The 27,362-nt window shown below is 42.2% G+C and overlaps 1 protein-coding gene across 1 annotated transcript in view; it reads left to right on the forward strand.

Moving 5' to 3' along the window:
* The first annotated feature begins 1,618 nt into the window (after positions 1–1,618).
* The window catches only part of SYNDIG1 (synapse differentiation inducing 1), a 252,512-nt gene continuing 226,768 nt past the window's right edge, over positions 1,619–27,362 (forward strand). Inside the window, exon 1 of the mRNA XM_066594537.1 lies at positions 1,619–1,981. The gene's annotated coding sequence lies outside the window, so the exon portion shown is untranslated. The remainder of the gene's footprint in view (positions 1,982–27,362) is intronic.

Here is a 27,362-nt window from a genome sequence, read left to right on the forward strand (position 1 = left end):
GTACTCTGGTCATGTCACACGAGGCAATTCTCTGGAAACAACATTAATGCTCGACACATTCAGTGGGTCCAGAAGAATTGGACACCAAAGAATGTGTTGGCTGAACAGAAGATTGACAGAAGCATAACTGTGGAAAATCTGAAGGCAGCGGCCAAAGACAGGGAAGCATGGCGTATGTGGATCCACAAGGTGACTTAAAGTCGTCAACAACTGAATGGATAAATCATCATCATATTTTTACCTCCATTACTCTAGTGCCCCCATCTAGAAATTGTACCCTGCTCAGTGGCCCCAATAGTAATAAGTCATCCATTAGTGGCCCCAGTAGTAATAGTGAGTCCCCTAGTGGTCCCAGTAGTAATAGTGCCCCCATAGCACCCCTTCTTTGCATTCTCCCCACTTTTAACCTCCAGCCAGTCTGCAACCCCATACCATCAAGTATTTCACTCACTCTGTGCCTCCGATCTGGCCACTGATGCTGTAATCAGATCTGTGACCGCTGATCTCCTCCACCCTGCCCCAGTGTCTGCACTGTGTACAGGATGTGCAGGAACACATGCATCAGGAGGAGAGGTCGGGGTTCTCTGGTTACATCAGCTGTGGCCGAACTACAACAAACAGTGAGTGCAATACAATATGACCAGTAAAAAAGAAAAAAAATATTGGCACTGGCCTTTAAACTTAATTACCAGCTGGGCTGCTGAGTTACTGACAAAGTATCAACCCTATTCGGGGGTCATGTGTCTAATCTTCATACAGGGAAGCTCCAATTGTGAAAGGGCAGGGGTCTCTAGCAAATCAGCCATTCCAGTGTATTTTTATGTACAAAAGTATTCCTTCCTTTGAAGTGTTAATGTGCTTAATGCATTACCCTACAATTAAATTCTAGTGACCCCAGAGACAGCTAATCACAACATGATGTGATTCCAAGTTTTGCGCCCAGGCTCCTCTGATATACATTCAGCCTTATGGCAAAGTGCCCACCTTAGAATGTGAGATTTCATTCCCAGAAAAGGTTTGGAAATGTGTAGTCATAAGACATTATCTCATCACAGATAAGCACAATGACAACTATTTTAAGTGGCCCCTAATGTGCTTAAAGCTGCAAAGTGCACTAGAGAAATGACAGCAGCAGAGCAAGTCACCCTGACACTGAGGATATCCATGCAGCTCTCACAATGTGCAGCTTCTCTGTTGCATACTATTCATTATACATGAGGATGATTCCTCCTGCTCTGATGAATTTATTTGCAGGACAGACACAGGAAGGTGCATTTACTGAGGAATCTTCTGCTGAGGAGCAAGGACTACATACACTATACATAATGCAGTGGCATAAAACACTTATTCCTATGATAGGAATTACTGTTGTATCCAAGGATGAAATATCTCCCCATCTCTTTCACAATGAGATCAGATGTAGTGCAGCTCTCTTTAAGACCAAGAAGGATCCTCCTCCCTCCATGTCTCTCTCTACCTCTCCTGTGCAGGGGCTGTAAATTACTGTCAGCCTAGCAGTGGCTGCTGCCCTTATCTCCCACCTCACCCAGTCTCTCCCTTATTATACACATCTATTTCTTCCTCCCTCTGCTGAGCTTCATGAAAAGCTGCAAATGTATTAAACAGTCCAGCAGACTGCTGCAGTAGAAAAGTTGGCCCTATTCACCTTGCATATCCCTATCCCATTCATTGCAGTTGGCACTGGAAGATCTGCAAAGCCTTCTTCATTCTTTCTTGGTGTGTTTCTCCTGTATGGACCCCTCCCTCCCACCTCTGGCCAATTCAGGTTCATCTCCAGCTCCTGTTCGCTGCTGTGCATTGGGGCTCATTGCTGATCATTACTGTGCATTTGGGCTGATTGCTGCATCCTCAACCAACAAGTCCAAGACTGACTCTCATCACTTCCATGGATCGGATGGAGTAGCTATTCCATAATTAGCATAACTTTTATCACTGCTCCGAGGTGCTTCACCTTGCTAAGGTAAGGTCCCCTTTATTGATTCATCATTGAGACAATTACTAGGACAGTGAATACTATGTGCCCCTTTGTACCTCTATGCTGCAGTCTGTGTGTGAGCATCTCTATATGATGGATCAGTGCTTCATCCTATTGATAATGCAGCACTTAGATTGTTTACTGGAGAGAGAAGTTAATATGCTAGCTGCATCTGTTGTTCAGTCCTATCTGTGCAAGGGAATGTAATGCCAAGCAGTTTAGTATCTACAGTACTGTGGATCAATGTATGTGACTACTCAGGATTCCCTCTATCAGACCACTGCAGGTTGTAAACAGCATCACTGCAAAGGGTGTTACTATTTGGCTTTCTGTGGCATCTAGTATCATTTTACATACATGATTTTTTTTATTACGGTGTTAGTTGCTTTGATTGTGGTTTGAGACATGGGGGAAATGCAGTAACTATTGCAGGACCTTTTTTTTGCTATTATGTTCATGGGAAAACTTTTATATTGCTGTTGGGGGGGAAACTTTTTTAAGACCTCTTTATATGTCAATTATGTTTGCTGCATTGTGAATGTTTGTATCAGTAAAGTAACAATTTGAAGAATGTAACATATTTGATATTACAGTGTACAGATGCAAACTTAATTACTGCAGTGCTAGTGCAGGTGTCAGAATGACTCCTTAAAGTTTTGCTTCTTTTAGTCTATTTTAATTTGCTGCGGCATTTGTACCATCTAAATTGCTGGGCTGTGATGTGCTTTCTGTTAAGTGTAATACTTAACCTAAAAAAGTCTTCCTGCCACAGCAGGATGCAAGGAGCTGAATGCTGGCATGATACCCATTAAAGCTTAATAGTAAAGTTTCCTACATTTCTTTTTTACCTTCTTTAGATTGTAAGCTCTTATGGGCAAGGATCTGTCCTGTTGTATTCCAGAAGCTGCTTTGATCTAGTTTTATGTTCTTGTTTATGTTTGGTTACAGGTTGTACAGCTCCACAGGATATGATGGTGTTATATGGATAATATTGAAAGTTATGCATTATTTATATGCAGTGATACAGACTGTACTGTTGTGTTTACTTTATTCTTTGCATTATGACATATAAACTGTTTGTTTACTAACACTGATAACAACCCAGTACATTGTATATTGCAATACCAATATTTTACACATAGAAAATGATATAAAAAATGATAATTATATACAGAATCCTTCAGTAAGCAGGGCATAATGATATAACAATGTGTTATGGTACCTAATATTATATAGTTTCTGCGGAATTATATATGTATTAATGTAAGTTCTGCTCAGTTTTCAAGAATAAAATGGTCTGCCGGATGGGATTTCTACAATATATCTCTATTAAAAATATAAAGAGGCAAGAGACATGTATGAAGGAACATTGTTCTTAACACTTAGCATAATTGCCTGTTTGATGATTCCTTTTCTTGAAGAATTTCAACAATCTTCCAGTATTCCCAAGGGAAATCACTGGAACAAAATCTATTCTCTCTATCGCTTATTAGAAATGCAAACCTGGCAACATGTTTAGTGCTATAGGGGCCACATAGGAATACTTTCTACTGAGAAGGCTAGTTATGAATTGTTGAAGTATATTTTAGAGGTAGATGTACCTCACTCCATGGATACATCCATTTCTGAAGGAAAGAATAAGTAACCAGAACTGTTCTATAGTGTTGATCAAATGCCATTAAATTGATTTTTAAATATCCTAATTGGAAGATTTAAGGTAATAGTTGGGGGGGGGGGGCAAACTATCAGCCAGAGCCGAATGCAGCTAGAAAGATCATCCTTTTCTCTGGAGGACCTGGCACATCTAAGTGTTTCATTCAAAGCCCATGCATTTCTAGTGGCAAGGTGTAATGCTTTATTTGCCCTGTGACAGTGCTGCAGGAGAATCAAGCACTTGCAGCCTGCTTTCCCCTGCAGAATACAACTGATTTCTTTGGATACTACTAGTGGCATACTCTTGCTAAGAAGTGGCCAAACTTCTAATGATGATGTAAAAATGGGATGTAAGGACTAAATTAAGAGTAACATACAGATAGCATTAAAAACTATCTGTCAGCACATTAGAGAATGCAATATCACCTATGGAATGTTACCTCCCCCAAAAAGCATGTTTTGTATATAATGCAGTATGGCTATATCTGTTGATCTGCCAAGAGTGATCATTTGACTTCTGTAGAAAATGCTTTTAACCAAGAGTAACTGGTTATAACTAGCGGCCTTCTACTCCCTTTATTAAAGATTATTTAAAAGTGTCTATTGTTACCTATTCCAAAATTGTTCTTGGAATTCAGTATTTACTATTTACTAATAGTCTCACAATAATTATTGATCAACAGGTTGTCTGAATTTAATAGGAATGTTTGCGTCTGCTTTAAAACTTAACGTGACCCTCCAATTTTGGGACAAAATTCTTCCCTGGAGTCAGAGGGGGCATATTACCTGCAGTAGTTGTTCTCTTTTGTCCCTCCAAGCTGCCTCTTCTGGGTCCTGTTTCTATCCATCTAAAAATCCAAGACAACCCACGCAATCTTCAGACTACCTACCCCACCCCCCAATAGTACCAATGCACTAAATATGCCCTTTGCTTGGCTAGGGCTGCTCATGTGATCAGGAGATCAATCAGAGAGCAACACTAAGTGTGAATTAGGTAGTTAGAAAATTACTGCAGCCATCTTTAATTGCCCCCCAAAAAATGGCCCAGAACCCACGGATTGGAAAGGCAGCATACAAAAATAACTCCAGATAATAGGACCCCTTTTCCCTTCTGTCCTGGGACAGATTTTTCTTTAGAAACAGGTTTGCTTTAAAGCAGCTGTCCAATGTATAGCAAAATTGGAAAGGGGGTGGCAATGTTTAAAAAAAAAAAAGTTAGACTCACCTGTCCAATCCCCCAACTGTCCTGGGCCACCACTTCGGTCCTTTTCACTGGGTTTTGTCTACATACTGCAGTGGTGACATTCTGTATACACACATGACTTCTGCAGCCAATCACAGGCCTCGATCACTGAGGCCAGTAATTGGATGTAGAGGTCACGTATGTATAAGGACACATCAATGCTGCAGCATGTAAGGAAAGGCGGTGGAGAGGACTGAAGCAGCAGTGCTGGAGCAATGGGAGATTTGACCGGTGAGGACAACTTATTTTGTTATTTTTGTAACATTTTCTGCCCTCTCTCCAATTTTTCTAGAACTGCGATGAACCTTTATTTATTATAGAATATGAGGAATGACATTTTGTTGTAGAACCTTAGAGTACAAAAATAAAGATGTTTAGCTCACCACTTCCAGGAATTCCCATGGGAGCATGACATTGGTGTTCTTCTACAAAAACACATGCAGCTTTTATCGACATTGTTGTTGCAGTTTTTTTTTTTAACCAATAACAGAAATAGATACAAAAGAAAGGAGAAGTAACAGTTTTTTTTCTATGTACTTTTTTTTTGGACCACTGCTGGCTTTGGATCAAAAGCTGGCAAAAAAGCCATGTGTGATGTCAGCCTATGGCGACCTTTGCATGGCAATATATTGGTACTTCGTATAAGTATGTAGAAGTCAAAACAATGAGTGAAATCTACAGACAAAAAGTGCAAATGTACATCTCTTCCATATTTCCCACTCACTTGTTGTTTTGACTTACTAAAACTGTTGCAAAATATACTAATGAAAATACTGCCATGCGAAAGGAAAGGTTATTAGCACGAGATAAACTCCGCATTCATTTATGAAGTCATGTGTGAGAAAACATTTCCAGAGCCAAACAAACAGCAGACACTGTTTTTATATATCTTTCACATGTTACTCCTTAGGGACTTTTCACAGGTACAAAGTATTTCTGTAAGTCGCACCTGAAGGAAGGCGTCACATGCACATTTATGTGCACGCAAAATCTGCGCACTCTAAACACAGATAATAGGACTCATTGATCTCAACCTGCTCTATTTTCCTGCGCTTTGCACAGCAAAACTACCATAGAGGTCTATGACAGTTGCACAAATACGGAACACGCAGAAAAAGAAGACAGCTGGACCTTATGAAGCTTAGGCTGGCTCCACACGAGTGAGAAAATTGCAAGATTTTCGCCTAATGCGATAGTAAAAAAGCAGAATATGAAACCAATGATTTACAAGGGTTTCCTTCCCATTAGTGATGTTTCAGTGATGTGATGTTGAGGGGATAAAAAATCGCGGCAAGCTCTATCTTTCTGCAATGTGCTATTTTTTATCTCCCATGTATTCCTATGGAGGCTTCTTATTATCGCATTGCAACGCTACAAACGTACGTTGCAATGAGATGCGATTTTAATATTACAAAGTTCCACTGACTTATGTGATTAAAAATCTCACAAATTTGTTGTGGGCAGCAGCGATGCGAGATTATTCTCCCGAAAAAGCATCGCTGATGCGCACAAATCACAGTGAATAAATATGTGATTTTGCTGTGATTTTGCCGCGATGTTCTCGTGGCAATAACCCGATCGCCCATGTGGAGCCAGCCTTAGATAGCCATTACATTTCCCAGAAAGTTTGTGTGACGGGCACATATGAACTGGTCCTGCTTATGTAGAAAGGCGCACAAAACGCTGATTATGTTGCTCTTTAAACCTGCAGCATATTTGCGCATGATCGAGCGTATTTGAGCAAATGCTCATGTGTCTCTGCCCAAAGATGCAGAAAAATGTAAACTATAATCTGCTGGTTATGGAGCAAAACTCCACGGCAGCAGATTAGGCTGCATCTTTAGGGGCATGTTGTAGAAATATTTCACACATGTGAAAGGTCCTTAAGGGCTCCCACAGGCAAGCGTTTTTGTGCATATTTGCGTGCTGACAAAATCACTTGCGCAAACCGCAGACAATAACACCCACTGATTTCAATGGGTTCCCTCACATTCTGTGTTTTTGTGCTCAATTTTCGCACACCTGAAAATATATGCAGCAAACTCTATTTTTGTGCTTATTTGCTTGCCAAAGGCACTATAGGAGTCTATGGGGGTGCGCACCCCACCCAGACAAAATCACGCACTGAACTGCGCTATTTTGCAGTGTTAATCGATAACACCGAATATCTCCAAGGTGAACGGGCCTGGCAATGTAGAAAGGTACAGTAGAAAGTATGGATGCATGTGTGATAGTCCATGATAGCGCTCCCTTCACATTGCTATTACATCACAGTATTGTAAGCATATCTACACATACACTTGTCTGCAGGCAGCCTTAGGGACGGCTCAGTACAGATTTTGATGCAGAAAGAAAATTGTGTAAATCAGCCTGCAAAATCTGCAGTTAGCCCTGTGGTTTTTGTTGCAGAATTCCGCTCTGGAATATTCTACTGTGTACCAACGGAATTGCTACTTCTGTGTGGAAGGTCCCTTAGGCTTCATTGACATTCGCATTTTGCCTTTTGGTCATAATTTCGCCTCTGTTCCATTTTCTGAGCAGAGAAATGGAATTAAAACTGAAATAAACGGATGTTTTTTTCACCATTGATTTCAATGGGTTTTCAAAAGAATACAAATTAAACAGAAGTAGCGCAGCAGACTGACATTATTGGGGGAAAACCATCCATTTATTTCCGTTTTAGTTCCGTTGCCCTGCTCAAAAAAACGGAACAGAGAGACAAAATTATAACTGAAAGGCAAAACACAGATGTGAATGTAGCTACTCTGTGTCTTCATATATTCTTGTCTTGGTGTTAGTTTTAATATAGCTCTCCACATTACTTTATGTATGTATTTCCTATTAGTTTATATAGAGCCAATACGTATATTACCTATATATCTCTGCAGCTCAGTACACAGGAGGTACCATCCAATCCGCTCCTGTCCCCAAGAGAGCACACCATCTACTTCCATGTCACATACACACCAAATTTATAAATAGCCACTTCACGTATTGCTATATATCTTCAGAGTGTTGAAGGGAACCGGAGTGACTAAAAGAAATCAACACAAAAAACAAGGAGAACATGTAAGCTGCATGCTGATAAAAGAAAATCATGAAATCTTTCACGCTTCACACCAGCCGTCGGATCAAACACAATTGACTGAAATTTCTTGCTTCTTGTAGCTCATTACTTAGCTTTAATGTATAGACTGGGTCAGGGTCAGCAGAGTCATTTTACTATAATTAGAAGGAGAGGGTTTTAATGACAGGTGACAGCTATATTGAACCACTTTAGGCATAGACAAGGCAGGACAATAAATCTGTACATACGAATATGGCTCAGTATGTAACTTTATTGCCATTTCCTGTTTTTTTTGGGGGGGAGGGGGGTGGCAAGATTTTTTTCAGAAACTACAGTAGCCATTTGAAACTTAGCTACCATAAAACACATACACTTTGAGGCATATTCTATGCAAATAATACAGGGAGGAAGAATGTGCCTCCAATAAAGCAGCAATATAAAGAAGAGGCCATAGGCCAGGAATATAAACACCTTCAAGGGTCAAAGTATTCTGACATCTGTGGTCTATAGTTTAAAGATTTATCTGGTTTAGAGTCTCCACTTCCAGATACCTTTTTAGTACATTGTGAGTTAGCAGAAGAAATCTCTGAACTAACTGGAGTAGAGAGCCTTTCTCTAGAGGAGCCGGTACATCTTCTCATGTGGTGCGGTGACTGGGGTTGATTGAGTTGACTGTGAGAGGGTTGGTAGGCCTAAACACTTGTCACAGTGTGTCACCCCCCCTCCCCCAATCTATTCAGTTACAAACATTGATAAAGTATGGAGTGATGGTGAGGTTACCTGGGGCTGCTACCTGGTGTTGTAATGCTGTATGTTATCCCAAATAAAGTCCAGAGTGTCAGGAGAGGAGGGGTTAAACTCACATTTACTTGAAATTGAAGGATAGCAGTACAAGATCCATTTCTTGAAAATCAGCAGATTCACAGTTCCACTTCCGGTGGTGGCTGTAATCCTTCTCAAGCTGTGTTGAACTCTGTACTGCACTACTATGATTTCCTTATAGCCCTTTATACTATTGGGAGGTGTTCATGTTTGTCGAGTCTGTACGTTTCCCTAAGAAACCTTTAGATTAGTGAAGCCAATCCTGTAGTATGTCCTGTATCCTATGTGTAGTGATTAGGGATGAGCGAGTATACTCGCTAAGTCACTACTCGCTCGAGTAATGTGCCTTAGCCGAGTATCTCCCCGCTCGTCCCGACAGATTCGGGTGCCACCGCGGGGCGGGGAGCTGCGGGGGAGAGCAGGGAGGAACGGAGGGGAGATCTCTCTCTCCTGCCCGCTCTGCCCCGCTCCCCGACGCAACTCACCTGTCAGCTGCGGCGGCCCCCGAATCTTTCGGGACGAGCAGGGAGATACTCGGCTAAGGCACATTACTCGAGCGAGTAGGGCCTTAGGGAGTATACTCGCTCATCCTTAGTAGTGATTCAAATGTCAGCATAGCAAACCTTTCATCTACTCAATAGTGGGCCTCCAAGTCTGCTTGTTTTAGGCTGGGAATACAGTAGGGCTGGGTTCACACAGGGCAGATTTGTCGCGGTTTTTCTATTGCGGTTTTGCCGCAGAAGAACTGCTTCTGCGGCAAAACCGCTTCAGAGGTTAATTTGGGCTTGCGGATTTTGCTGCGGATTTGTTTTTTTCCGCAGCGCTTTTTTACTTTTTGTCGTGTATTTGTCGCGTATTTGGTACGGTTTTGGCTGCGTCCATAGAGGTCTATGGACAAAAAAGCCCTGTGGAAAAGACCAAAGAATGAACATGCTGCATCTTTTAAAACCGCGACGCAGTTGCATTTCCGCACTGCGGCTGTGCGGAAAAAGTCCGCCCTGTGAGAACAGCTTTTTGGCAAATCTCATTTGTGCTGCATTGCACTGCAAACGCAGCGGTTTTGCCGCAGTGCGGATATGCAATGGCAATCCGCGGCAAAACCGCAGCAAATCTGCCCTGTGATTGTTTCTTTAGCTGTGAGCTAAGTGATGCTCTAAGCTGACTAGGTGTGTGCCTGGCGTATATAAATGTAACTCCTCAGACTAGTCTAGCTCTGATTGGCTATGTGTCTGGGACTAAAACCTAGACCAATTACCCATTTCTGTGCTATATACTATCTGAACCACCACCTGAAAAATATAATACGGAGGGCAAAATACATTTACAAGTTAATAAACATTTCAAAAACATAAGTTCAAACATTACAAAGGCACCAGGACACATTAAAAACAGCAGAACTTATAAACTAACTCTTTTGTGGAGCCAGGGTCTTACTCTTAGATATCCTGTTAATTTCAATGTGCACTATGTAATATATCATTTCTTCTGTAGTGATGCTGCAGGGCAATGGAGTGCTTGCTGCCAGGTTTCCTTCAATCACCTTTATTTATATAGGGTATACATATTATTCAGCACTTTACATTACTTGACATTATGGGTCGTGCCCTCATTGGGGTTCACAATTTTTAAATTCCACTATTAGTATGTTTTTGGCGTGTGGTCCCTGGAGTGCTGTGTATTGCCTCCACGGTTCTTACACCACTGAATTCAGGAATTAATTCTCTTTTTATATTTTATTTCCTAACAATTTAATTCATTTCATCTGGAAAGTCTGAATATGTCGGAGTTAATATCAGCTGTGATTGCAGTCACTCTTGAATGTGTCTTTCAACCAGAGCAGTGAAGTACTGATTGCATGTTGAGGAGTGGGTGACTCATATGTATTTTCTTATAACAGCCTCACGTTTCTCAGAGTATTCATTTAGCATATTTCCCATTGCTCTGATATTTTATTTGGAATTCACAATGTACCTATTACCCACAATATTCCAGATATACAAATTTTCCAAATTAAAAAAAAAATCCCCAAAATGTATAAAATATGCTGTAAATTCTTAAAATTGAGCCCACTTGTATCCTTAAAACTGGGGCCATTTTACAGTACTTGTACCAGTCTTTTTTAGGTAATGTGACATTTGGCTTGTTGGGATAACAATTTATATACAGTACTGTGCAAAGGTTTTAGGCAGGTGCGGAAAAAGTGCTCCAAAGTAATAATGCTTTAAAAAAAACAAAAAACCTTAATAGTTTACTTTTGTCAATTAACAAGATGCAAAGTGAATAAACAAAAGAGACATCAAAATCAAATTAGTATTTGGTGTGACCTCTGTTTGCCTTCAAAACAGCATCAGTTCTTCTTGGTACACTTGCACACAGTTTTTGAAGGAAATCGTCCGGGAGGTTGTTCCAAATATCTTGGAGAACTAACCACAGATCTTCTGCGAATGTAGGCTTCGTCAAATCCTTCTGTCTCTTCATGTAATCCCAGACAGACTCGATGATGTTGAGATTGGGGCTTTGTAGGGCCATATCATCACTTCCAGGACTCCTTGTTCTTGTTTACACTGAAGATAGTTCTTAATTACATTGGCTGTATATTTGGGTTATTGTCCTGCTGCAGAATAAGGCTGCCTGTCCATGGGCGTTTTTGCATTGCATTCCCCGCAACGATAATCCGGCCGCGGGGAACGCAGTGCATGCTTTCCATAGCGTTGCTATGGAAAGCACAGCTCTCCTGTCCACGATTCTCCGCTCACGGGCGGCAAATCGCAGCTGGGAATTGCCGCGATTCTCTGAGGTGAGCCTATCTGTCAGATAGGCTCACTGTGGAGATCCATCTGCTGACTCCTGCTCCCGGGCAACCAATTAGACGCCTCCCTGATGGTATTACATGATGGATAAGTATGTGCTGTATTTCAGCATTGAGGACATCATTACTCCTGACCAAATCCCTAACTCCATTTGCTGAAATGCAGCCCCAAACGTGCAGGGAACCCCCACCATGATTCACTGCTGCCTGCAGACACTCATTATTGTACCCGGTCTCCACCATGCTTCAGTGTTCCCTGCAGACACTCATTATTGTACGGCTCTCCAGCCTTTCTGTTACTAAATATTTCAAATGTCTTATCAGTCCAGAGCACCTGCTGCCATTTCTCTTAACCCTAGTTATGGCTTTTCAGCTGAAATTCCTACATTAAGATCAATTCCGGCCAGACTTTACCAAACAGTAGATGGGAGTACCTGGGTTCCATTGGTTTTGCCAGTTCTGAGCTGATGGCATTGCTGGACATTTTCCAAATTTGAAGGGAAGTAAGCAATATGAGTCTTTCATCTGCTGCACTAAGTTTCCTAGGCCAACTACTGCATCTGTGGTCCTCAACATTGCCTGTTACTTTGCAATTCTTCAAAATAGTTTAAACAGCATGTCTTGAAACCCCAGCCTGTTTTAAAATCTTTGCCTGGAAGAGACTTTGCTGATGCAGTACAAGTAGCTTCTTTTTAGTATTTTGCTTTGCATAATCTTGCTATGGTATATGACCTGTGACAAAAAACTGTCTTCCACAACCTCACCTTGGTAGCAGAATTAGTCTGTTTCCCAGTTTTAAACCTCCTACACAGCTGTTTCTCTCAATGACTGTATGTACAACCTATATATTAAAATGATGATCATTATCACCAGTTTGATATAATTGGCTAATCATACACCTGATTATAATCCTTCAAAATCCCTGGCTTTATGCAGGTGTACCTAGAAGAATTGAAGGCAAAAAGTGGTCACACAAATATTGATGCGATTTAGCCCATCTGCACATAAATGGGTGGGATTCTGCATGCTGGAGCCCACAGCAGAATCTGGCCCTGTGTCCAGCCAGCATCCGCACGTACCTGTTTTTCTTCTTCTTTTTCTGTACTGTGGATGGTCCGCACTGCGAGCCGTCAGACACGCGCAGTACAGTTGTTTTTTTATAAATCCCAGCTTTTACCACATCGTCACTAGACGATGATGCAGAAACCGCCACCTTTCCACAATGTCATTGCAGAAGGGCTTTGGGTCAGACAGTTTCCATTGACTTCAATGGAAGCCGTCCGTGCGGAATCCACACTGAAATAGAGCATGCTGTGATTTTTCCTCCAGAAGTGGAAAATCGCAATTGATTTCCACTTGTGGACAGGAAAAAACGCTTTTCCATGGCATCCTTTAGGCAGTATTTGCTGTGGAATCCGGAAGCGGATGCCAGCTCCGGATAACACAATGCAAATCCATCTGGCCTTAGACTTCTCTTATGTTCATTCACTTTGCATTTTGCTAATTGACCAAAAAAAACTATTATCCTTTCTATTTTTGAAAGCATTCTTACTTTGCAGTATTTTTTTCGCACCTGCCCTAAACTTTTGCACAGTACTGTCTAATTTGGGGTTAGAGCATGGTATCAATGGAGAAGACATTGAAGTAGGTATTCATAACACTGCCTTATACCTTGCAGAGAAAGACATTTAAAGCTGTGCTTCCAGTATCCTATATGATAAAAATAGAAATGCTGAGTGGGGATATAAAGTTTTGTATAATTTGATGCATTATGTCTTAGTAAAAAGCTGTTCAAATGTTGCTTGGATACATAGAAAAGCCTGTGAGTCCTTCTTTCCCCACCCACACAGAGTGACAGCTTTCCCCAAATGAGTTTACAGAGAGCGCTGTCAATCACTGTGATTTATAGGAGTGCTGGCAGCATTCAGCTCTTTACATGAAAATACTGAATCGAATCAAGCTATCAATCCTGCGAGTCAGCAGCTCCCTCCGAGACCGACAGATGTGTTTTATTCTATATGTTAATGTAGTCTATGTTCCAAACAGTTAGAACCAGTAGATGGCTTTGGAACCAAGAAAATGCTAAAAAGGATAGCTTTATATGCTGATCACTGAAGGTCCACCCATTAGTCCTTGTTCACACGGACAATAATCAGCATCGGAGAAATTCAGCACCGATTTCAATGATAATCCATGTTAGAAATCTGCTTGGTTACCATGGATTTCTGACGTGGATTTTCACTTGAAGATGCGGTGGATCTGCACTTGGATTAGCCCTTTTCAATGGGATTAATCCACATGCAGATTTTCCTATGTGGATTCTGTATGTAATCTGCATCCAGTATGAACATGTCAGTAGTTTTTTCTCTGGGACACAGATTTCAGATAGAAACTATAGCATGGATTCTCATGGAAGTCAACAGTAGCATACTAAATTAACGTAGACTTCGACATAGATTTTGGCATGGACTCCATGTTAAGCAAACTCCATGTGAATGGGGCCATAGTGGTAGCTTTTTATTTAATACTAGCTTACCCGTCACGCGTTGCTGCGAAGACAGACATACATACATACATTCGTTTTTATATATCTAGATAACAACCAATCGCAGCGCAGCTTGCATGTTACCTCAGCAGTATAATATATAACACCTAATAACAGCGCAGCTTTCATGTTACCTCAGCAGAAAGAGAAATAACAACCAATCACAGCGCAACTTTTATTCTGCCTCAGCAATATAAAAAATAGCAACCAATCACAGCGCAACATTCATTTTACCTCAACGGTATAATATATAGCAACCAATCACAGCACAGCTTTCATGTAACCTCAGTAGTATAAGAAGTAGCAACCAATCACAGCACAGCTCTCATGTAACCTGAGTAGTATAAGAAGTAACAACCAATCACAGCACAGCTTTCATGTTGCCTCAGCAGTATAATATATAGCAACCAATCACAGCACAGCTTTCATGTTACCTGAGCAGTATAAGAAATAGCAACCAATCACAGCACAGCTTTCATTTTACCTCAGCATTCTCAATATCCAGCAATTGTCTTGCGAAACGTTCGGCGGATGCCTCATTTTGTAGTTGAACACGCATCCCGTTGCTCGTAATGCCTTTTGCTTTCGTGCTTGAAATGGAAATCAAACGATCTTTGTCTGGGGGGCATAACTGTCGATGATACTCGCATGCACGCCACCTATCGTAGGATAGATGTACTATGCTAGTAATCTTCCTAGGAGTGTACTCAACAACTTCTCAAAGTTTCATGGCGGTTGGATGAATGGTGTAGTAATGCATAAAGGACAGACAGACATACATTCATTTTTATATATATAGATGACATCAGGAAGTGAGAGAATTAGATTCCATACGTAAAATTTGGACGCTAATTCTTTTGCGCTTAGAATTGAATAATCGAGTTGGGACCCATTAACGTTTCCTATTTATGACATAATCAATGCTCGTGCCAAATTTCATGTTTCTACGACATCGGGAAGTGAGAGAATTAGTGGCAATGAGGGAAATCTAACGATTTATCATAGGATAGATGTACTATGCCAGTAATCTTCCCAGGAGTGTACTCAACAACTTCCCAAAGTTTCATGGCGATCGGGTGAATGGTGTAGTAGTGCATAAAGGACAAACAGACAGACAGACAGACACACACATACAGACACACACACATACATTCAATTTTATATATATTGATTAGGCTATGTTCACTCTGAGTTTATGGCTTCCATTTAAGATGTAGTCTGGACATATCCATTAAATGGATGCTATGCAGTGGGTCCCATTGGCCATGGGGTCCTCTTGTTCAAAAAAACATATATGTTTATTAAAGTATGCAATTTTTTAGTCAATAACATTGTATTCAATAGCATAGTCTTTATGGTATTCCACCCTTTTTAGTGGTATATTTATGTATGCCTTGGTGCCGGAAGTCAAAAGAACATTATTTTGGCCTCCGTCTGTCTAATGGACCTCATGGATCCATTTAGTTTGTACATTGGGAATTTTCCCAGTGTACATGCTAAATGTATGACAAAAAAAGTGCTTACAATCCAATCACTGGCCTCAGATGCATAGCATGAGACCACTTAAGTCAGTGATTGGCTGAAGCAATCACGTGGGTATAAGAGCACGTTACCTCTGCAGCCATATACACAGGGTACTGAACTGTGGTGTATAGGCATAATGGTACCAAGCGGTGTAGCATTATTGGCGTGACATTGGACCAGACTTTCTAGTGACTTGATATTGGTGTTCTGGCACAACAATGGATAGGACTTTCTTGGAACTTGGGGATAGTGAAAAGATCGGTGCCTGTGCGATGATGAGCAGGCCTCACTGAGGACTCTGTGCCAGAAGGGTCTTGCCACTTGAGTTGCCCCTTCATCAGTTTTCTAGCTGCATACTTTGCATGGAACCATCAGTCAAGAGGGTGTTGCAAAAGCATGTAGGTCTCCAGCAAATTGTGAGGTGTCATCTTGTGAGTGAGGTTGAACCCTGGCCAGCATGCTAATGGCAAGGCAACATGAATTATCAGAGATTGAACGAGGCATGATACTGGGTTTGAGATGAGACATACAGCATGGTCCAATAAATCTTGCATTGCTACCAATTATTTTGGGATGATGATAGGATTGATGTGTGGCAAGTGAAGCGATGGACACCAGTTGTTAAGAAGGCACAGTGCAGGCTGGTGATAGTTGCATTGTGCTGTGGGGTATGTTTTCTTAGCATGGTTTGAGTCCACTAGTTTGCCTAAACATGTCATTGACCAGTGCTTGCCATGGTTTACTGATTGTGATAATTTTGCATCTTTTTATGAGCTTCATAAATCCTCACAATGATGGGTTATTTCAGCAGGATAATGCATCATGCCATTGGGCCCAAGTTGTTCAAAACTGGTTGAAGAAACATTCTGGAGAGTTTGTATGACTGGTGTACCCTGCACGTTCACCCAACATGAGTCCAATCAAGCATTTGATGGAGAGATCCATTTGTATTTGAGATCCTGCACCTACAAATACTAGGAAGCTGTGGTTGGCTATCCAGACAGCATGGCTCAATATCCCTCCATATGTCTTCCATCCACTTGTGGAATTGATGCCACATTGAGTTGCTACACTTCACTGGGCTAGAGGGGGGTCCTACAAAATATTAGGTTGAGGGTGCAACATAATATTAGTCCAGTCCCATGACTTTTAGCCTGTAAGTGTATATTTTCAGAAGGAATAACAGAGGAACACTATAACAGTTCTAAGGGATGATGGTCAAGAAAAATGTTCTTCTTAGGAAATACAAGTATTTAGTAGAATTAGACTGATCAGGAGAGCTGACAGATCCTCTTTAAGTCACTAAAAGGAAATGTGATAATCCCCTTTCATCAGGTGTAACATTAAAACCCTCCTCCTAAAGCCAACAGTTATTCTCTCATGACTGTATTATCATTTACATAGACATAGCAATTTGTGTTGGAGTGACACCAACCCAGGCATAAGTAGATTTAATGTGAAAAGAGTCCTGCAAAGGGAAAAGAGATACGCAGCAAAATGAATAAATTCTCTTTCATTGGAGGATCAAACAGCAGCGTTCCCAAACCATATTTATTGCTACATGCATTCAGCCAGAGCTGTCTCATATTCACCATGAAGATGTCAAGCTTCATTAATTGATTATTTATTTACATAATTTTCATTGGCTCCTTTTTATGGTTTCGCAAGCAAAGTGTTTTAAAAAGATGCACTGGATGGTTTTAATGAGACCGGTAATTGCTCGTCTCCTGAGTCTTCCCTGTCTCTTTCTTACATGGAAAGCTAGCGTTCAAGCCATCAAGCAGATGTAAAGAAATGCAGAGATATGTCATTGATGTAGAAGATGAAGGGGTCAATCACAGGTGGGACAGATTTCTATACAAACGTTCTAAAGTTCTATAGAATTTCCCTTGCCTGTGTGGACTTCAGTATTGATTAAATTTGGCGGTATAGTCAAGTTCTGTTAGTCTTACGGTTAGGTTCACCACTTGTGGTTCGTTGTTCCACTTCTGATCTGAAAAGATTGAAAAACTGATGATAAAAATTGAAGTCAGTTGGGGTCATTTTTCAACCCGACACCCATTGACCTCGATAGAAAAAAAAAGATCATGATCATGACAGAACTCATTAAGACTAAAGCAAACTGTAGATTCAGAGTCCCCCTCGAAATGAAAAGTATAAGGCCAGGATCACACGAACAGTTTGGATTCCGCTCGTGAATATCCGCAGCAAAAGACCTACGCTTGATCGTGGAAACAAATTGCGAATGGTCATGTTGCAAATGGTCATGCGTGTGGTTTTCCACGTGGATTTACGCAAATGGACAGCGTATCATCTGTGCAGAAGAAAACTTGCAAGCAGCGAATGACATAAGAAAGTAGCGAACAAAAGAGAGAAAGACTATTTTGAATGTTAATTGCGTATGTGCCGCAGATTGCATGCATCCATAGACATCAGTGAAGCTTGGCGAAAATAGAACATACTGCGATTTTTCTTACGCTCTTGGAATATGCAATTCGTACCCGCAGGGGTGAAGGAAACTTTAAAACCACATGCCTTTTCAATGCTCATGTATTACTGCGGATCGTTCATGCAGACGGCCATTGTGGAATCTGTAATTAAAATCCGGTGGTGTGTGTGCACATTATGTGTTCATCTTTCTGTATACGATGAATTATTGCCTTAAAGCGTACCTGACTTTTCAGAATAAGCTACTGTGTGTACATAAGGAATAGCACTATTTCTTGGCATCATCCCGTACTTGTATCCAGCATTTTCACCATATTTCCCCTCTGTAGGCTGTGTATTTAGTTTTCAGTTGTCCCTGAGCTGGTGGGTGGAGGCTAGCTGTTGTGCTGTATTCTATGCACTACAATTCACTTCTGTTCCAAAAATAAATGGTCCACCAATTCACTGCATAAGAACCTTTCTAAAAGCTATACACTTTATTAATTATATTGCATGTTAAAAACTTGTAAAAAATTAAATTAAATATCATAAATTGCACTTGTAATCAAAATTATTCAACCCCCGTTGCAAATTAAGTTTATTTGCTAAATTTAAAAACAAAGTTTAAATAGTCCAACACAACTAATATAGCAAGTCATTTATTTAAGTTTAATGCAAAATGCCACCTTTAAATGGTTGTACCTTGGGATGCAAAGAGATAACTTGCTGATCAGTGGGGTCTCACTGCTAAGTATCCCGCCGTTCTTGAGAATGGGATTTCAGTGTGTTGCTATCCTGCACTGTGGGGCTCATTTCTCCTCCACAGTGACATCACTGTAAATGGTCAATGCTCCATTCATTAGGGCTGGTGGAAATAGTCAAGTGGCATCTGCTCGACTATCTCCACAGTCCCACTGAAAGTGAATGTAGCACTTGTGTTCTTGCGTGATCAGCCCTACATTAAGTCTCTGCCTTCGGTGCGGGGAGTGTAGTAACCCCGCAGTAAGAAGGGTGGAGTATACAGGACCCCTGTTCTTGAGATCAGCAGGGGTCTCAGCGGTGAGACCCCCACAGATCAGCAAGTTTCAATTTCAACCCCTTTAATGGCTAGTGTAGTCTCAGAACTATTCAACCCCTTCATGACAAGCTTTAGTACTTAGTGGAGTCATGACCTTCTGCAAACATGATGCATACCCAGACACCAATCTTCACTAATATTTTTAGGTGTATAAACCCTTTGTAAATAAAAATCAAGCTCCTAGAAGGCGTTGTCTTTTTGCTGCAAAACTCAGCATGCAGTTACATCTCGGGGAGATATGCAAATGATTGTTACCTGATTCACAGAGGCAGAGGGAACTTGAAAATCAAATTCTTTCACAGAAAAGAACCCTAAAATAAATATCTTTATTAAAGAATAGAGATGAGCGAGCATACTCGTCCGAGCTTGATGCTCGTTCGAGTATTAGGGTGCTTGAGATGCTCGTTACTCGAGACGAGCACCACACGGTACTCGTCTCGATTAAACAAGCACTGACCATTGAATTCAATGGAGCCGGCAATACAGCCGGCTCCATTGAAAGCAATGGGCTGCCGGTGAGTGCGGGATGAATTTTCGGGAAGGGCTTAAAAATATAAGCCCTTCCCTGAAATTCATCCAGAAATGTGGAAAAAGTAAAAAAAAATATATACTCACCTTGTCCCGGCAAACGGAGTTCAGCCGCGGCCGGCCGGCAGTTCTCCTGAACTGCTGTGAGTAGTATTCAGCAGCCGGGGATTTAAAATCCCCGCCTGCTGAATGAGCTGCCTCTGATTGGTCACAGCCTCACCAATCAGAGGCAGCTCTCACTCACCCATTCATGAATTCATGAATGGGTGAGTGAGTGCTGCCTCTGATTGGCTCAGCGCAGGGACCAATCAGGGGCAGCTTTCAGCTGTCATTCAGCTCAGAGCTGCCCCTGATTGGTCCCTGCGCTGAGCCAATCACAGGCAGCACTCACTCACCCATTCATGAATTCATGAATGGGTGAGTGAGAGCTGCCTCTGATTGTTGAGTCTGTGACCAATCAGAGGCAGCTCATTCAGCAGGCGGGGATTTTAAATCCCCACCTGCTGAATACTACAGAAAGCAGTTCAGGAGAACTGCCGGCCAAACGCGGCTGAACTCCGGCTGCAGCGGAAAGGTGCGTATACATTTTTTTTTATTTTTACACATTTTAGGATGATTTTCTGGTAAGGGCTTATATTTTTAAGCCCTTCCCGAAAATTCATCCCGCGCTCGCCGGCAGCCCATTGCTTTCAATGGAGCCGGCTGTATTGCTGGCTCCATTAAATTCAATGGGCTAACATCGTTCTTCTCTTCCACAGCTGTTACAGCTGAGGCAGAGGAGAAAGATTTTTATGCTGACAGTGCGGGGGGGGGGGGTCTCACTCTTGCCACTATTGTGGCTTAATAGTGAGACCTCGGAGCCCGAAATGCAGCCCTGCATGTTGCTCCTCTTCCTGCCCTATCCATTTCTGTGTTTTTTTACATGACTTTGGTGATTTGCTAAGATTTTCACAACTGAAAACCTTAGGGGAGCACCAGTCATATACAAAAATGCTCGAGTCGCCCATTGACTTCAATGAGGTTCGTTACTCGAAAAGAACTCTCGAGCATCACTGAAAGTTCGACTCGAGTAACGAGTACTCGAGCATTTTGGTGCTCGCTCATCTCTATTAAAAAAACGTTAAAAAGTCCTAGGACAAAGGACTAAAAAGACTAGACAAACATAACAACCAACACCTGGCTCAGCTAAGAGGAAGTCACTGGGTCCCTATAGATGTCGGGAATTCCCTAGTGTGACATTCCAATATAAGACTGAGTACCCAGGTGTTAAACCCAACAGTGAGGTCCTTAGATAGCACACAGACTCTCACTTTAAAGGAGATGTCCCGCGCCGAAACGGGTTTTTTTTTTTTTTAAACCCCCCCCCCGTTCGGCGCGAGACAACCCCGATGCAGGGGTTAAAAAACCCACCCGCACAGCGCTTACCTGAATCCCGGCGGTCCGGCGTCTTCATACTCACCTGCTGAAGATGGCCGCCGGGATCCTCTGTCTTCATGGACCGCAGGGCTTCTGTGCGGTCCATTGCCGATTCCAGCCTCCTGATTGGCTGGAATCGGCACGTGACGGGGCGGAGCTACACGGAGCCCCATAGAGAAGAGGAGAAGACCCGGACTGCGCAAGCGCGGCTAATTTGGCCATCGGAGGGCGAAAATTAGTCGGCACCATGGAGACGAGGACGCCAGCAACGGAGCAGGTAAGTATAAAACTTTTTATAACTTCTGTATGGCTCATAATTAATGCACAATGTACATTACAAAGTGCATTATTATGGCCATGCAGAAGTGTATAGACCCACTTGCTGCCTCGGGACAACCCCTTTAAGGGTATAGCCTATTACAAATAGGTTTTTGAAAAATAAGAAAAGTGACTCAAAAAGTTAAGAGTCTAGTTTACAGACCCAAAAGTGAGAGTCTGTGTGCTATCTAAGGACCTCAATGCTGTGTTTAACACCTAGGTACCCAGTCTTATATTGGAACGTCACACTAGGGAATTCCCGACATCCATAGGGACCCAGTGACTTCCTCTTAGCTAAGCCGGGTGTTGGTTGTTATGTTTATCTAGTCTTCTTAGTCCTTTGTCCTAGGACTTTTTAATGATTCTTTAATAAAAAAATATTTATTTTAGGGTTCTTTTTTGTGAAAGGTCTTGTTACCCGAGGCCCTAAAATTGATTCCAATACAACTCACAATTAGTTGATTTTCAAATAATTAGATCAGCTCCATTCGGCAGGTGAATTGCCCCAGTTGTGTACACAAAGACGATGATGGAGAGCTTTAATGGCATTGTACACTAGCCCTATAGTCACCCTTACAATAGACACCTGCCTACCTGTGGGACGTTTACCCTGACAAGGGCGTGTCCACTCAAAAATAACTACTACCCTGTATTGCACCCATTATGCACCAAAGTGCAATACTATCAAACATGTTTTCCCCTTGGAAAAGGAAGTCAAATCAAGGGTCCATTTAGAGAAAAACTTCTTGAACAGAGTTAAGCTATGATGGATGGATAAGACCTTGTTTTGGTGCTGACATCCAGATACTCAGACGTTCAAGTTTGTTAAAGGAATGATTGTAGGGATATTGTACAGTGCTATTAATATTCTCCATCACCACCTGTGTGTACACAGCAGGGGCAATTTACCTGCAGGAGAATGGAGCTGATTGCATATTTGAAGATCAGCTAATTGTGAGTTGTATCAGAAACCCTGATTTTACTGTTATGCTTTTTCCATTCTGTACACTGGAGAAAACTGCAAATTCTGCTCTCTGTAACACATGCACGTACATAACTGCAACAGGGAGGACATTAGTGATGTACTGAGCAGCGGAGATATGATTTAATCAGGCCTGGATTGGTAATCTGTCCTATCCAACAGATTCCTGGTGGGTCGGGCCAGTCAGTGGGACCCCTCCAATGTGTATGTAAAGCCAGCTTTACATGAGCGTATTACAAATATATTTCTGTTTCCATGATATGGACCCGAACTGCCATCATCATAGAAAATGCAGTTAATACACTTCTGTGAAATTGGCCTAAGGGGTTGCTTGGTGCTTGTATAGTGGCAGCACATGCCTGTCCATAGCTAAGTGATTAGGGGTTTCTGTATTTGACTTTTGTTTTTCTTTTTGTTGATGGTGTGGTTTACATATTTAACCCCTTAGTGACCACCCCATAGACTTTTTATGTCCTGCTTTGCTGGGCTTTAATCCTCAGGGCTCGAAAAACATGCTTCCTCTGGGGACTAAAGCCCTGTAGCGTGACAGCTCCACATGAGGGGGCCGCAAGAAGCCCTCCCCCCCAGTCACGCGATTGCTGGTATCCCGTGGATTGCATTAAAGTCAATGAAAAGTAAAATATAGTTAAAGTTTCAGCTCCCCTTACAGATCAGATGAATAAGGGGAGCTGAGGATACTCACCCCCGTCCTTCGCAATATCCTGCGGTCATCTGTTCTTCTGCGCCATTACGTCATGCGCTGAGGGCTGAGAGGCCCGGGCAATTTAAAAAGTCTCTGCTCCCGGCTATATGAGTAGCCAAGAGCAGGGAGCTGTCACCGGGAGTCGCTGTATGCGGTTCCCGGTCACATGGATAACAGTGATTATGTAAAAGTAAAAAAAAGTGTAAGGAAAAGGAAAAAAGGTTTGTTTCATCTCCCATCACGGATCATATCCAATGGGGAAGATGGAATTAAGTACCTAAGGCCCCCAGATTTATCCGCATACCTTAACCTGGCTTCTGCATATGCGTCTGTCGCCAAAATGGCGGACGCATGCGCAAAAGCAGCAGATTGCCAGAGTAATTTAAAATCTCCCCACTCCTGGCTACCAAGGGCCTGGATATTTCCCAGAGGGTGAAGTGGGGGGAGGGGGAGGATTGCCTCTGGCAATGTCTCCTAATGAGGCCTTCCCCAGCTTCGGCGCATGCACCCTTTGCCAAAATGGCGGAGGCAAGCGCAGAAGCTGAAGAGGCCTGGGAAATTTAAAATCTCCTTGGTCCTGGCTACTAAAGGTAGGTAAGAGCCTGGAGCAGTGACCGAGGGCTGCACTGAGTGGTCCCTGGTCACATGATCGCCATTATCCAATGGATAACGGTGATCACGTAAAAGTTAAAAGAGTTGAATTTTAAACCTCCTTCCTGTTTGGGCCCTGTTGTGCATACAGACATAGGATTAGGTCTAGTTTTCAAAATGGAGTCCTTTTTGCTGGTTCTCCGTCGTTTTGGCCACTCAAGGGTTATACCAATGTACAATGGGGCCTAAAACACCTTCAAACAAAATTCCTGTTCTGAAAGCCACCGGCTGCTCCTTTCATTTTGGGCCCCGCTGTGCATACAGGTATAAGATTAGGGCCACAATGGGTATCTTTCTGAACCCAAGACAAACAGGGGTATATCCATTTAGAGGTGCAAATCCTCATTTTCATGTGCACTATGGAATAAAAAACTGTCTTTAAAATGACATATCTGCAAAAATATGAAATTTTATTTTTCTCCTCTATATTGCATTAACTCCTGAAAAGAACCGGGGGGGGGGGGGGGCGTGTCAATACTCATGACCCCCTAAGTGCATACATTAAGATTAGAGATGAGCGAGCGTACTCGTCCGAGCTTGATACTCGTTCGAGTATTAGGGTGTTTGAGATGCTCGTTACTCGTGACGAGTACCACGCGGTGTTCGAGTCACTTTCATTTTCTTCCCTGAGAAATTTGCGCGCTTTTCTGGCCAATAGAAAGACAGGGAAGGCATTACAACTTCCTCCTGTGACGTTCCAGCCCTATACCACCCCCCTGCAGTGAGTGGCTGGCGAGATCAGGTGTCACCCGAGTATTAAAATCTGCCCCTCCCGCGGCTCGCCACAGATGCATTCTGACATAGTTCAGGGAAAGTGCTGCTGATGCCGGAGCTGCTATAGGGAGAGCGTTAGGAGTGATTTTGGGCTTCAAGAACCCCAACGGTCCTTCTTAGGCCATAGAAATCGCAGATCGCACATAGGTGCGATCTGCGATTCCTGTTCTCTTCTCTATATACGCTCAATGGGGCCGGCGGCAGCAGCGCCGACCCCATTGAGAACATATAGAAGACAAATAATTCTTCTCTGCCACAGCTGTAACAGCTGTGGCAGAGAAGAACAATGTTTGCCCATTGAATTCAATGGAGCCGGCAATACAGCAGGTTCCACTGAAAGCAATGGGCTGCCGGCGATCGCGGGATGAATTGTCGGGAAGGGCTTAAATATATAAGCCCTTCCCTGCAATTCATCCAGAAATGTGTTACAATAAAAATATATACCGTATATACCGGCGTATAAGGCGACGGGGCGTATAAGACGACCCCCCAACTGTCACCTTATACGCCGGGAATACAGCGGAGCAAAGAATAAAAATCATTACTCACTTCCCCCGGCATTCTGCGGCGCTGCTGCAGGCTGTCGCTCCCTCCTGGTCCCCGGCAGAGCATTGTTTTCTGGATGCAGGGCTTGAAATCCCCGCCTCCAGAAAACACACGTGCCTTCAGCCAATCACAGCCATTCAATGACATCATCTAATTAAGATGTTTATTTTTTTTTAAATGAAGTCTTTTGTGGGGGTATTTGTCATTCTGACACCTATGAGCCTTTGCAATCTTGGCTTGGTGTAGGAAAATAAAGTGTTCCTCAAAATGTAATTAATGTTAAATTTGTACGTCTCCTAAATGGTTAAAAAACAACTAAAGTTTTTCAAATCTGTATCCAGAAAAAAGTAAACCAATAGAAATATATATCTCATCAAAAATTTGTACAGTATGTTTGCACATATTTGAGATATTGCAGTTGAAAATAATAACAATTTTTGTAAAATATTCCCAATTTTCGCCCTTTTAGTAAATATACACAAATTCTATTGGTCTATTTTTACCGCCTAAATGAAGTACAATATGTGGCGAAAAAACAATGTTAGAATCACTTGGATATGCAAAACCTTTATAGAGTTATTCTATGTTAAAGTGACATGTCAGATTTCCAAAATTTGGCTTGGTCATTCAGGCGCAAACAGGCTTGGTCACTAAGGGGTTAAGAGATTGTAGAGGGGTACGACCAAGTACGAGCGCTTATTTCCATCATGTTTTGCAACATGGGCGAATTGATATTGTACATGGGTTGATGGGTTTTGTGTGTCATAGCTGTTTATTTATCCCAGTCCAGCCCTGGATTTTAATATCTATAAAACAAAATCTCTCACTGTTATCTGCTGCAGCAAGTCTGTATGAGTCTCTGCTTCTGTCTTCCTCCTCTCCCCTCTGCTGTTCTCTCCCTAGACTTCTATGGGCAGTGTGAGTCATCACCCTCCTTCAATTCCTGTTCTGCACCTTGTTATCTCAGTTACTAGAGATGGGCATCACTTGACAACAGGCAGTGGACAACCAAATTAGAGGGAAGGGAGACCTCTAGTAGCCTGGACTTTAAAGTTATTTGTCAGTACAAAAATCTTAGATAAAGTGATTTGCACTTTGGCTATAAGCACAAATTGTTTGGAAGGTTAGTGACCACTTAAAGGAGTTATCCGGACAGGGCCAGCTGTCAGTCCTGGGCTATGCTGGGGTTGGAGTGGATGCGCGTCTCTGACCCCTGTGTAGTGCCCGGTGCTCGTAATTGCAGGCGCAGCTCTTATTGAAATATTCGGAGCTGAGCTTATAATTGCAGGCTGGAGTCCTATTGATTTCAATTACAAGCGTTGGCCACTACACAGGGGTTAGAGCAGCGACCCCGGTGTATTCTAGAGGGCGCTGCCTATATAACTCCTCTAAGTACATAATGATGTATTGTTATGAATGGTTGCAGGTCTAATTATTCCTTAAAATGTGTAAAGGCATTTTTCCCATACAGAGCACTGCTAGTATCTGCACCCTCCAAACTTCCCCCAAATCTTCAATTAGAAGCCAGTTGAATTCCCATGTGGTATGCTGATAAGTGCTCCCCAAATAGTGATGCACTGAGTGGGCTTTCACAAGTGCTGAAAATATTATTAATTTCACAGAAACAATATGGGCACCCCGTGTGACATTATTCTGATTTTTCTACAGTACTAGTCAAAAGTAATATCTTTTTTATATCCTATACAATACTTTTCAACAACAAAGAAAAAAGGTGATGTGAACAGAACTTAATGCAATTTAAACTATTCGAATTACTGCTGTCGCTTTAATATTTCCTACACTTCAATGTCATTTGTACGTTGTTTCCAATTGTTCTGACTGGAATGTACTATAAACACGTTTTTTGGCAATGCAAACCTTGTAAAAATGCTGGCCACTTACAGAATAGAGATCACTGGCCCGCTTGACTGCTAACCCGAAATCACAGCATCATAGATCTCTACTCAGGCGGAAGCAGACGGCCGTAGGCGCAACTACGCTCGCCACTATGGAGCGTAGTTGCGCCTGAAATGGAGCGTAGTTGCGCCTGAACTAGGTTTTTTTGGTAAACTCAGTGGCCATTCAAACTCCACGCCCTAGCACAGGAGTTTGAACAAAAGAGCGGGCAGATTGTTCCTGCCCGATCTTTCCCGCACATAGTTAATGCTATGGCGGGAAAGATAGGGCAAGTCTTGTCTTTTCTCGCCCCTACAATTAACAGGCAAGAACCCCAATAGTGAAAACAAAACCAGTGAAATTCATTGACATCAGTGGCTTCGT

This window comes from Eleutherodactylus coqui, chromosome 3, assembly GCF_035609145.1.
Source record: "Eleutherodactylus coqui strain aEleCoq1 chromosome 3, aEleCoq1.hap1, whole genome shotgun sequence".
Classification (NCBI taxonomy): Eukaryota; Metazoa; Chordata; class Amphibia; order Anura; family Eleutherodactylidae; genus Eleutherodactylus; species Eleutherodactylus coqui.